General features: G+C 34.8%; 1 protein-coding gene across 1 annotated transcript in view; it reads left to right on the top strand.

Annotated features, from left to right (window-relative positions):
- Nucleotides 1-355: 355 nt before the first annotated feature.
- Nucleotides 356-9,983, top strand: part of LOC116464003 (probable C-mannosyltransferase DPY19L1) — a 79,533-nt gene continuing 69,905 nt past the window's right edge. The window contains exon 1 of the mRNA XM_032147281.3: nt 356-416. The gene's annotated coding sequence lies outside the window, so the exon portion shown is untranslated. The remainder of the gene's footprint in view (nt 417-9,983) is intronic.

Here is a 9,983-nt window from a genome sequence, read left to right as displayed (position 1 = left end):
ATTTTGATTCAAAATTTAAACACTAGCATTCATTTAAGTTAACTTTTCATGACCATTATACTTCTTATGTGATATAAGGCTTAGTAGTTTGATGAAATAGTGGGTCTGTATCAACTGTATCAATTCTTTTTTTTTTTTTTTTTTTTTTTTGAGGCAGTGTCTCTTTTTGTTGCCCAGTCTGGAGTGCAGTGGTAGATCATAGCTCACTGCAGCCTCAAACTCCTGGGGTCAGGTGATCCTCCTGCCTCAGAATCAGCTTCCAGAGTAGCTGGGACTACAGGCATTCATCATCACACTCAGCTAATTTTTTAAATTTTTTATAGACATGGAATCTTTCTATGTTGCCCAGGCTGGTCTCGAATTCCTGTCCTCAAGCAATCCTCCTGCCTTGGTCTCCCAAAGTGTTGGGATTACAGGTGTAAGCCACCACGCCTAGCCTCAAGTATCAATTGTTTGTATAATTTTAAAACTGTGAAAGCTCATATTTTAGTTATAATAGAAGTAGGCAGTAATCGATATAACTTTCTTTTGTAGGGATAACTTTTCCTTTCAGGAGCTACACAGTGTATTCTTATTTTAATGTATTAACATTTGATATTCTTGTAAGTACTTTTTACAAAATATTTGAGTGTTCAAGGGCTTTCTAAAGAGAATAGTATTGTAAAAAATATAGACTCTGGATCCAGGTTGCCTGGGTTCAAATCCTGACTGCTATTTAGTGGCTGTGTGATCTGAGCAAGTCATTTAATCTCTCTTTGCCTTAGTTTCCTCTTTGTAAATGGGCATAATGATGTTACCCACCTCATAGGATTATTGCAGAGACTAAGTGAATTCATATGTGTAAATGCCTAGAACAGTGTTTGGCACATGGTAGGTGCTATGTAATTGTTAGCTTGTATTATTACTGTTATTGACTAATTAACTTGGTTTAAATTCTAATATAAATTCAGAGTTTCGGTGTTTCTAGATTAATCATAGTTGTAAATGAATTTCTAATACACCTCTGTTTAGATTTCTTTCATGATAAATTTTGTATGAGGGAGAAAAGAATAAAGGTCAGCTTGCTTTGTGTGAAGTGACTTTGTCCTTCCATGCATTTTAAACACTCAGTGCCTGCTGTGTTTGAATATGCACATGTTTTAACATGTGCTATAACAGTAATAATCTCCAAACATAATGCAGAGTCGATGCTGGACTTCTTTTTAGTCAGCGAGTTACTAATAGATACTTAGCTAATATGTTCTTAGTATTTAGAATCACAGAAATGTAAAGCTAGAGTATTTGACAACTGGTTGCAACATGACATCAGTTAATTGGTATAGTATGTGTTTAAAAAAAAAAAAAAGATTTGGCTTTTCCTGACTATGGATCCTGCACATTGTGATAGTGTGGACCATGAAGCACTTTGAGCCACAGGTTCTGTGAGAATGACCTAAGAAATAGGGAAATAACCATTTAATAATGGAAGAAGGAAGCATTGTGTGTTAACAATAAGGTGTCAGAGGAAAGAGGTTATTCAAAATTTTGGAACCTAGACCACCAGGAAGACCACTGTTTGTAAAGCGCAAAGGTCTGTCATGCTACCCTGAGTGTATACTATGGTGTTTTATTCTTGATCTTAAGTTTTCTTATAATTTTGATACTCACGTGGCATGAACATCATTCCTTACAAAGTTTTCTTAAATTTTAACAATGGAATTCAGACTATTCAATTGGCTTTTCAGGCTGATGAATTGTCTTTTTGATACTTTTCAGCTACTTGGTGTAGCTGAAAAGCATGCTTAGACTTGACTTTTTTAGGAAAAGGTAAACCAAATATCATTAGAATTAGAATTTCAGTTTTGCTGAAATAGTCAAGTAGATAATTTTACTTACATGTAAAATTACATGTGAAAATACAGGTAATGGCTTAAAATTGAGAGCATAAACTGCAGTTTTGGGTAAAATATTGGTCAGAACTCAACATATTTTGGTTTTAGGTAATGAGATTTTCAGACCCTATTTTTTTCTGACTTTTAAGTATATACTTTTTCTATGGACAGAAATATTTACTCTGGTAGTACCTATTTATGTATTTAGTGAGCTTTTGTAGAGCATTGCTCACTGGAAATGCTAGTGGGTAGTACTAATTGGTACCTTAGGAGAGTTACTTTGATCACATGAGTGATTGGTTTATGTTGCAAAGAATAGTTCTGAATTGTTACTTGCATTTAACTTCTATTTCCATTATTTACTTTGCTCTGCACTAGATGCTAAGATAGCATAGGTTTACTTTTTAAAAATTTTCTTTTTCCTCATATGGTTTTACAAGGGAAAAATTTTGCCTGAACAAAATAGTTATAAAATGTGTAGCATGAATAGCTTAATCGATTATTAAATTGTTTAAAACACATTTAAAACTTTCAAATCTGAAACATGTGAAATGCAATAAAAGGGCTTATAATAATGATCAGTAATGTTGAGGTTATACATTCTATAATAAAAACTATGCAGATGTTTTCATTGATCAAGCTTCTTTAGTAAATTTCATTCTGTCACAACTGAGAATTTTTGCAAAGACGAAAGCTAGCAATTTTGTTTTGCCTTTAAAATGTTTTCTTTTACAAGATGCACACAACATGTGTTGATGGTGCAGGGTTTTGGCATGCTGATAGGAAAGCACATGAATGCGTATTAAGAAAAACCTGAATACAGTATTTTTCTCCAATTTTTTGATTGTTAGAAATTCTTTTTTTGTGAAATAAGATTGTTTAACTTTTTCATGATAAGATTAAAAAAAAAACTATTACCAAGCATGATTGATTCTGTTTTATGTAAAACATAATCGCATATATAAAGATGTGCACATATGAAGAGGAAATTCCTTACTTTGTATTTTTTAGAAATAAATACTTTCTAATAAAGTAATTCAAAGTAAATGAAAGGATTGCCTTGGGGTTCATATCTAATTAACCCATTTTTATGACCCACAACATATTTCTGACCCACATTTCTTAAATATTTTTGCACTGAACTGAAATTAAACTATAAACATATATGTTCCTAATTACTTATTGACATAGTTATACCATTTATATAAGATTTGGAAAAGAATTCTTAGAACACTTTGAAAACAATCTCATTCTTATAATATGCTTATATGGTAGATACGTGGTAAATATTTAAATATCATAAAAATGGAAGCACTGAAACATTAAGTGATTGGCTGAAGGTTACCCAGCAGGGAAATGATTTTATTTATTTGTATTTTTTAAAAATTATTTTAGCCGGGCGCAGTGGCTCACGCTTGTAATCCCAGCACTTTGGGAGGCCGAGGCGGGCGGATCACGAGGTCAGGAGATCGAGACCACGGTGAAACCCCGTCTCTACTAAAAATACAAAAAATTAGCCGGGCTTGGTGGCGGGCGCCTGTAGTTCCAGCTACTCGGAGAGGCTGAGGCAGGAGAATGGCGTGAACCCGGGAGGCGGAGCTTGCAGTGAGCCGAGATCGCGCCACTGCACTCCAGCCTGGGCGACAGAGCGAGACCCCGTCTCAAAAAAAAAAAAAAAAAAAAATTATTTCAACTTACAAATAATAATTGTAGATATTAATGGGCTACAATGTGATGTTTTGATTTATGTATACATTGTAGAGTCAATCAAGCAAATTAACGTATCTGTTCCTTCACCAGCTTAGCATTTTTTGTGATGAGAATGCTAAAAATCTATTCTTTTAGCAATTTCGAAATATGCAGTACATTATTATTAACTGTAGTCACCAAGTGGAGCAATAGATGATTAAAACTTATTCCTCCTGCCCAACTGAAACTTGATATCCTTGGATCATCTCCCCATTACCCATCTCTCCCCTGAGCCTCTGGTAACTACCTTTCTGTTCTCTGTTTCTATGAGAATGACTCTTAGACTCCACATGTAATTGAGATCATACCGTATTTGCCTTCCTGTGCTTGGCTTATTTCACTTAGCGTAGTATCTTTCAGTTCCATTCATAGTGTCTCAAATGACATAATTTCCTTCTTTTTTTAAGGCTGTGTCATATTCCGTTGTGTATGTATAGCACATTTTCCTTATTAATCTCTTTATGGATACTTAGGGTTGCTTCCGTATCTTGGCTATTGTGAATAATGCTGAAATGAACATGGGAGTGCAGATATCTCTGATGTACTGATTTCAGTTCCTTTGTATATATACTCTGAAGTTGGATTGCCAGTTCTATTTATAGTGTTTTTGAGGAAACTTACATGGCTTTCTAGAATGACTGTATGAATTTACATTCCCGCCAACAGTGTGCAAGAGTTCCCTTTTCTCCACATCCTCTCCAACACTTATCATTTGTCTGTTTTGATAATAGCCATTCTAACAGGTGCACATTGATATCTCATTGTGGTTTTAATTTGAATTTCCCCTATGATTTGAGAAGCTGAGCATTTTTTTTTATATATCTGTTGGCCATTTGTATCTTTCCTTTTGAGAAATGACTTCAGATTCTTTGCTCATTTTAAAAATCGAGTTGTTTTGTTGCTATTGAGTTATTTGAGTACCTTACATATTTTGAATATTGGCCCCTTATCAGAGGTGTGGTTTACAGATATTTTCTCCCAATCCTTGGGTTGACTCTACACTCTGTTAATTATTTCCTTGTTGTGCAGAAGCATTTTAGTTTGACGCAATCCTATTTGGCTATTTTTGCTTTCCTTGCCTGTGCTTTTGCAGTCTTATCCAAGAAATCATTGCCCAGATCAATATTGTGGATCTTTTTGCAGAGAGAGGATTACAGGTTTCCTGATTCTTCATTAATCTCTCCAAACATGAAACTCTTAGGTAGGGGAGTAGCATTTCAAAGAAGACATCACTATAATTTATCTTTTACAAATGGAAGGTGCAGAGACCTTTTCTTACCGATTTGTGGACCTCTTCGTTTTTCTTTCATTCTTTCTTCCTTTCTTGCCAGTGTTGGTAAGGTTTTGACCTGCTGTACACCAGGTACTTTTTGATGCTTGAGATGTATAAGTAAAACAAAGACTCCTATCCTTGTGGACAATCATGTGGATGTGGGATTATCTTCTGCCTTAAAGCAGGAGAATAACTGGCTTATCTGGGCAGTAGCAAGGAGGAGCAGAGAGTGATAGCAGATAAGGTCAGACAGTTAATAATTGGAGGTAGGATAGAGTGGGAGCAGATTTCTGTAGGTCATTATAGGGTCTATTTGGAGTGGATGGAATGCCACTAGAGGATGAGGACTAGTAGAGTGACATGATTTAAATTATGTTTTACATGAATTTGGGGAACAATGTAAGTACAAGACGTATAGTTTCATGAAGGCTATTCACTGGTATGTCTGGATTTGTGAACTTACTATATTAAACTTACAGTAACTTCAAAAGTTCAATAAAAATAGAGTGTGTTAATCTTAGCAGCATATCTGCTGATGTAAATTTGAAAAGCAGTCTACAATAGAAAAGTAGCCTACAACATCTTTAATGACCTTGCCCAGCTGGATTTCTGGTTTTATCTCCCATCACTCTTCAGGCTATTTTTTATTGTTTTGCTTCAGCCCTATGGGCCCTTCTTTCTCCAGTTCCCAGAAAGGACTATTCATTTTCCTTCCTCAGGGCCTTTGCACATGCTGTTTCCTATGCTTTGTATATGCCTCTGCACCCCTCATCTTGACCTGTGCCTAATTAACTCCTAGTCATCCTTCACAACTGAGCATTTCAGTTTGTATCTCAATGGTGTTCTTAATTTCTTCCTGCAGATCTGGATTTCCATCTGACATAATTTCTCTTTAGTTTTAAGAATTTTATTTAGCATTGTGATAAAGATCTCCCAATAAGTCCCTTAGTTTTTGTCTGTCTAAAAATGTTATCTTGTCTTCATTTTTGAAGTACATGTTTGCTACATAAGAATTATAGGTTGATAGCTGTACCTTTCAGCACTTTAAAGATGCCATTCCATTGTCTTATGGCTTCTACTGTTTTATAAGAAGTCAGCTATGATTTTTGTTGTTGTTCCTCTGAATGTAATGTGTCTTTTCTCTGTTTGAGGATTTTCATTATATATTTGTTTTTTATTGGTTGATGGTGGTGAACCTAGATGTGCTTTGTTCATTGAATGCTTTTGTTTTGTGGGTTAGTTTTTATTTTTAATCAGTTTTTGAAAATTTCTAGCCAAGATCTTCTTTTTAAATACTTTATTTTCCCCATTCTTTCTCTTTTCTTCTTTGGGGATTCTAATTACATGTATGTTCAACTTTTTAAAAATACTATCACAGATTTTTGACACTTTTTTTTTCCCATTTTTTTTCTCTCTATTCCTCCCTTTGAGTATTTTCTCTTGCCATGTCTAGGAGTTGATGGATGCTTTATTCTGATGCATGCAGTCTGCTATTATCACTGTCTGGTAAATTCCCTCCCTCCCTCTCTGCCTTCCTCCCTTCTTGCCTTCATTTCTTCCCTCCTTCCCTCCCTCCCTCCCTCCCTCTTTCCCTTTCTTCCTTTGTTCCTTCTTAGAATTTCCATTTTTTTCCTAGAGCCACCATTTTTCTGTTGAAATTTCCTATCTCTTCATTCATCTCACTAATATTTTTCTATATTTTAAAATCTAATTATTATAGTTATTTTAAAATCTGTTTTCTAATGCCAACACCTATATTATCTAGGAATTTAACTCCGTTGACTGTTTTTTTTCTCTCGATTGTGGATCATGTTTTTCTGCTACTTTGCATGTCTCATAGCTTTTTATTTTGTGCAAGACAATTTCTGTAAAAGAATGATAAAGGTTGAACTAGATAATCATTTTTGCCTCAATTTCCCTAGAAAAGGAACATCTTTTATGTCAAGCACCTAGGAAGAGAGACTGAGAATTTGGATCCCACATGAAGCCCTGCCAAGTGGGGCAGTGGTATAGTTTTAATTTGTTTTAGTTTACTTCCAGTTTCAAATGAACTACAGCGATCTCTTTTTTCTTTGTCGCAGTCTCCAACTTTCCAGATGCTCAACTTGGGATGATTCCTTTGATCTTACCACTCTTTAAACTGGGAAGGGGTTAGTTTTCAGCTTTTTAGTTAATTTTAATCCATCTCCAGATTCAGCTGTGGCAAGGCCCTGGAACCTAAACGCTGTGTGAGATTGTGATCTCACAGAGTTCTGACTTTCCCCTACTCCTCTTTATCTGCCAGATTCATGTGTGTGTATGTTTATGTGTGTTCCAGGTTGCGGGAGGGGTGGCTGTCACAAAAAATATTCATTTTTGTGTTTGTAGCTTTTTCAGATTCTTGTTTGTATTGTTAGAAGTTGTTTGGTTCCAGCAAAGACTCTCTGCCTGTGGCAGATCCTTACCTAAATTATGCAATTGTTCTCAGGTGTGACGACAGAGCCAACAACTGTTTTATATCTTCACTTGGGCTATGTCTAGTTCTACTGTAAATCTTGTACTAAAAAGGCAGTACAAGAAAAGTGCATTTTTCTCTACTGTTTTTTCTCCAGCTTTTTATTTTGAACAAATTGAAACTTAAAGAAATGCTCTAGATTCACTTTCATTGACCAGTTTTAATATTTTGACACATTTGCTGTCTCTCTTTTACAAACACCGACACAGACATTTTTCTAATCCATTTGAAAATGAGCTGCAGATATGATGAGATCTCACCCCTAAATACTTCAGTATATATTGCCTAAAAGCAAGACATTCTCCTACATAATCACAATACTGTTATCGTACTAGAGAAATTTCACACTAATAATTATATAATAATATCTTAATACAGCCCATATTCTTATTTACATAGTTTAGTCCTATAAATTCTTAGATGCTTTTATTTTGGATCCAGAATCTGATTAAGGATTGTACATTGCATTTAGTTGTCATTTTATTTAGAGAAGTCTATCTCAAACAGTCTCTTTTTTTCATGGCATTAACATTTTTGAGGAGTCTGAACTAATTATTTTGTAGAGGTCTGACATTTTGGACTTGGCTGATCGTTTCTTCATTAACAGATTCGGATTAGACTTTTATTTTATTTTATTTTATTTTATTTTTTATTTTATTTTATTTTATTTTATTTTATTTTTTTATTTTATTTTGAGATAGGGTCTCACTCTGTTGCCCAGGCTGGAGTGCAGTGGCACAGTTTTGGCTCACTGTAGCCTCTCCCTCCCCGGTTCAAGTGATTCTTGTGCCTCAGCCTCCCGAGTAGCTGCGATTACATGCCTGTGCCACCACGCCCAGCTAATTTTTATACTTTCATTAGAGACAGCGTTTCACCATGTTGGCCAGGCTGGTCTTGAACTCCTGGCCTCAAATAATCTGCCTGCCTCTGCCTCCCGAAGTGTTGGGATTATAGGCATAAGCCATTATGTCCAGCCAGGTTGGACATTTTAATGAAGAATATGGCACATATGATGTTGTGTCCTTTTCTTTGCATTACATCTGGAGGCACATAAAACCAATTTGTCCCATAATCGAATTTACTAAGTTAAATCACACGGTTAAGGTGGTGTCTCATATTTCTCTATTATAAAAATGCCCTTTTTCCTTTTAATAAGTGAAATGTGGGATGATACTTTTGAGACACCAGTACCCTCTTCCTCTGTAACATTTACCAACTGATTATGCATCCATTGATGATACTTGCCTGAATTAGTTATTACATTAGCCATTGCAAATGGTAATTTTCTAATTCTGCCATTTCATCTACATTTAATGGTGTTCTTTAAGGACAAATCCCCTGTCCCGCCATTTTCTTTTACTATATATGCATAGGTTTTTCTTTTTATTTATTCAATGTTTTATAATCCGTTGCAAATCTTTTTGATGTTCTCATTATCACGCATTTGGCCGGTAGTAGTCTCCCCACATTTTAATTATATATAATTTTCATACATTAAGATTTGCATATTTTAACTGTTCAGTGGATCTTTACATATGTATACAGTCTTGTATCCAGGAACTAGATCAATGTATAGACTATTTCCAGCCCCCAAGCAGGCTCACCTCTGTTCCTGTCCAATCTGTATCCTTCTCCATCCTTCAAAACAGGTAGCCACTCTTCTGTCTATCACTATTGATTAGTTTTGCCTATTTGGGGATTTCATATAGTGGAATCATATTTTCTTATGTCCGATGTCTTTCTCTCAACGTATGTTTGTGATATATATCCACATTGTTTTCCAAAGTGCTTGTACCAGTTTTCACTCCCATTGGCAATGTATGAGAATTCCAGTTTCTTCTATCAGTACGTCCTTGTCAGTGCTTGGCATTGGCAGTCCTCTTAATTGTAGTCATTCTGATGAGTGAAATGGTACCTTATTATGGGTTTAGTTTGCATTTTCCTGATGAGTAATGATATTGAGTACCTTTTAATATGGCTTATCTGATTTAGGTATTTTCTTTTCTTTAATACCTATCTAAGTCTTCACCCATTAACAAATATTTGGGTTATTTTATTCATATATGGTAACTCTTTGTCAATTCCATGGAGTCGTTTGTAGAATATATGTTCTGCAAGTACCTTCTCACCACTTATGACCTGCCTTTTCATCTTTTTGGATTTTGTGATTTTTATCTTTGTGTATACACAGACCTTTTTGAGGTTTTTTGATGAAGCTCTTAATTTTCATGAAGTCCCATTTATCAATCTCTTATGTTTAGTCTTTTTTGTGTCTGATTAAAAAGTCTTTGCCTACTGTAGGTCATAAAGATTTTCTCGTATTTTCTTTTAGAAGCTTGAAGAAATATAAGGGAAAAGCTTGGTATAGCTTTCACATTTTGGTTTATAATCTGTCTAGAATCTCGTATACAGTATGAAATAAGTTCCAGATTCCTTCCTCCCCTACCCCACCCCAAATAGGATGTCCAATTAACCTAGTACCATTTGTTTTTTTTAATTTTTTTATTTTATTAATTTTTTTTTGCACACAAAACAATAAACATTTTCTAAAAATACATACAAACAAAAAGATGCATATCAAACATATTAGGAAGGT

Source organism: Hylobates moloch, unplaced genomic scaffold (assembly GCF_009828535.3).
Source record: "Hylobates moloch isolate HMO894 unplaced genomic scaffold, HMol_V3 SCAFFOLD_120, whole genome shotgun sequence".
Taxonomy (NCBI): domain Eukaryota; kingdom Metazoa; phylum Chordata; class Mammalia; order Primates; family Hylobatidae; genus Hylobates; species Hylobates moloch.
The sequence above is the reverse complement of the archived record's forward strand: the minus strand, read 5'-3'. Positions and strand labels throughout refer to the sequence as shown.